Below are 3,728 nucleotides of genomic sequence, written 5' to 3' on the forward strand. Positions count from 1 at the left end.
TGGAGAAGACCTGATTCATTTTCCAGTACCCATATCGGGTAACACACAAGCACACATAACTGTACGTCCAGGGCATCCAGTGCCCATTTCTTATATTTGTAGGCACAAGCACACAGATTCACATATTAACACACACACACAAAAAAAAAAAAAAATGCAGTTCTCTTCGTGAACCCTGACTTTTAGTTTCCTGTCATTTAGTCACCATTTGGTTTTTTCTCAGATGATTAAAAAATAATTTAAAGGTATGTGGAGAAACTTTACTTTGCCTCTAGTCTGGAGTCAACTTCTGGCTAAGTGGTCAACCACTGAACTGAAGCTCACGAGTAAATGGGGTTTCTTTCCCCCTGGAAAGTTAAAAGAGAAAAGCGAAAAGTAAACAAGACTTTGGACTCAGGCAAACCATGGAGATATCGCACGAGTAATAAAGTCAATACTGCAACAAAGGAGGCTTCTGCTGCTGCTGCTGCTGCTCCTTTTCTTCTCTTTCTCTGTTTCTTCTTCTCCTTTGCTTCCTTTTTCTCCCCCTCCTTCTCCTTTTGAGTCTGTGCACTATTCAAGTGTAGCATTGGATTGTATATTCACACTCTTGCTTCAATTTAAATGTTCATTGAAGAACAATTCTGATACTAACATTTAATACTGAGGAAAATTGTCTGTACAAATTCACCCACCTAAACATTGACAGGAACTTAATTTGAAAACAATAAAAATCAGTATCTGGTAATAAGATAAAGTAATGTAGAATAAAATACACAACCTCTTTTTATTGCAAATATTATTCAATGTTGATTTCTTTTAACTTGACATCATCCGGAATGACAAGGGAAGGGAATGTCTATGAGGTATTGTCTTGATCAAGTTAGCCCATAGGTATCAGTGTGAAAGTATCTGGATTGCATTAACTGATGTGGAAAAACTAAGCCTGAAACTATGTGCCACCATGCTCTGAGTCTGGATCCTGAACTGTATTAAGGAAGAGAGAGTGAGCTAAACAGTAAGCCTGCACTTATTCATTCCTCTATTAAGTTATCTTGAGTGTGGATAGAAGTAGGCGTTTCCAGTCACCTCCTTCTCAACATTTCTCACAATCATGAACTGTTAACTAGAAGTATTGTTGGAAATGAGACCTCCCCTCTAGGCTGTGTCTTCAGGCATTTTATCACAGCATAGTAAAGGAGAACAGCCCAGCTGTCAGACTAAGTACTTCACTAAGTCCTCAGCAGAAGATGTTAAAAATGTTAGTGTACCGTGATCGCTTTCTTCAAATTGATGTATCACTTTTTTCCACTGCTATATATATAGTCTCCAAAAAATGGTAGCACAAAGCACAGTGTTATTTTCTCCTGGGTAGTTAACTTTTTTGTTACGAGGAAAGGGAAGGTCCCTTGTGACGTTATTCTTTTGTTTGTTTGGTTGTTGTTGTTTAAAGTTTATTCAACACAGCACAATCTGCATCTTCACTGAGGTGGCCAACCAAAGCCGCCTCTAAACTGGAGCCAGCCCCAGCCTCAGCTTTCTTGTCAGCACCAGGGGCACAGCGCTCCTTCTGTAGGTGTCTCTGTATGGCGCCCCTCTTGTGAATCTTCAGGTCTTTCACCCTCCGGACCTTTGGGCCGAGGCCTGCCAGTCTCAGGAGGCTGTGGCGCAGGTTGGTGGCACCATCCAGAGGTATGTGGATGTAATCTAGGAGACACTGGATGCCCTCGTTCGTAAGGTATCAATAGAAATGTTTCCAGGCAAACCGCTCCGTCCCATAGCCTTGGGAGACTTGAGAGACTGCACAGCCTTCATTACGTGAAGGTTGGGCACATTCTTATCTGCCAGCTCAGGGTGTTTGGACATATGGACATCTTTCTTGGCAACCATCACTCCTTCCTTATAAGAAGTTAGCAGAGAGCAATCCGGTTCTTCTTAGGCATCAGCATCGCAGCAGCTGCAGGGTGGGCGTAGACTGGGAAGGAAAGGGCATGCGACACATAGCGTCTCTTACGCTCCCTGTGAGGATATTCTTATGGTATGTTAGTTATTATAAAGTCAGTGTGATGGGTGTCTTACCATGTATTGTTTATTGATCCGCTATAAAGCTCATCCTTGAAATTCAGCCTGGGTATGCCCATTTTTCTGCTTGCTTTATGGCTCTGATTTTAACTTGGCTTCTCAACCTATTCCCTTTATGATGGAAACAAGTTTCTCAGGTCAGCTCATACAGAGTGAGCAGGGCACCTAAAGAGATGACAAGGAAGGAAATGTGAGCAGATACAACATCTGTTTTAGTAACTGGGAGGCTAATCGATATGAACATATCAACAATAGATATTCATTATTGCCTGAGCAGGAGAGACTGGCTCTGCCAATGGTTGATTATTGATTGTCGCTGCTGGTAGGCTGGAGACAGACAGACCCAGGTAACGAGCGGTTGCTGATTCTTTTTTGTTTTCATTTCTGATCGTGTGGACAGAACTGCCTTCCTGACACATGATAGGCAAGCTATTAACTTGCCTATTAACTCACAGAGTTAATTAACTCACAGAGGAGCACTGTGTAATATTGATTTTTGAGACAATATGCTGCTAATTTGTCAGATACTATTACTGTCCTTCTCCAGTCTCTTGTGCACGGCTTGATTGTGATGTATATATCGCATTTGAATATTCCAGGATCTGTCATGCACATGTAGGTGGATTTGGTAACTTTTTATTGTCTGAGTAAACTTTCTATTGTTGAGATATAACAGCATGACAACAGAAACTTTGGCTTATGTCCATCATGGCACAGAGTAAGAGCTAAGGTCATTAACCATACCTCAGACCAACTTGTAATAAAAAATTGTGGAGATCATTGTGAAAGAATAATAAAGAGCCTCAATTCATTTTAGATTTTTTTTCAAAAAAATTTGACATAATTAGGAATCATAATTCTATATATTTAAAATATTAGGAATATTTTAATATTGCATTAACTTAGTTATATAGTTTTTGAGGCTATCATGCTATATGCATAAAAGTCAAGAGATAAATTTTGGAAGTTTGATCACCCTTCTGCCTTGTTGGTCCCAGGATTAAACTCAGATCCAAACTGGGTTGCAATTTTCTTTACTCACCAGCTCCAGATTTAGTAATTAAAGGATCCGAGTCAAAACAGTAGGTAGACTGGGTGCTGCCATGAGATGACATACCTCATTGTCAAAGAATCTTTAAAATAATAAAAACATTTCTAAATGTCAGATTCTGTAGGTCTCTGGGGTTTTTGAAGACTTGTCTATCTATCTTTATATGATTTATCTATCTAAATAATTATATCTGTTAAACCTAGGATAATAAATTTCTGTGATAAATTAGACTAGTGTCTGACATGACCATGAGTTGATTAACTAACAATTAACTTGCATTACCTAATATCCTAAACAGTTTGTAATAGCAGTTTAAAAGTATTGGAGGTAACCTTGAATTTGTATCAATATACTAAAAGTTATATCAATGTATCAAAATTAAATTCATTTTGTATCAGTATACAAAAACCTATACCAATGACTTAAAAAATAACCTTATCTGTGATAACAAATAAAGCCTTAAATTGAGTAGATTTAATAATCTGCCTTTTGTCTTAGATATCCCTGTATTCCCCTTTCTTTCTTTTCAATCCCTTTTCTCCTCATCTAAGAAAGAAAGAAAGAAAGAAAGAAAGAAAGAAAGAAAGAAAGAAAGAAAGAAAGAAAGAAAGAAAGA

General features: G+C 38.4%; 1 pseudogene; it reads left to right on the plus strand.

Moving 5' to 3' along the window:
- Positions 1–818: 818 nt before the first annotated feature.
- Positions 819–3,728, plus strand: part of LOC129682875 (uncharacterized) — a 15,321-nt pseudogene continuing 12,411 nt past the window's right edge.

The sequence above is a fragment of the Psammomys obesus genome, unplaced genomic scaffold, assembly GCF_907164565.1.
Source record: "Psammomys obesus unplaced genomic scaffold, mPsaObe1.curated_primary_1811, whole genome shotgun sequence".
In the NCBI taxonomy this organism is placed as follows: Eukaryota; Metazoa; Chordata; class Mammalia; order Rodentia; family Muridae; genus Psammomys; species Psammomys obesus.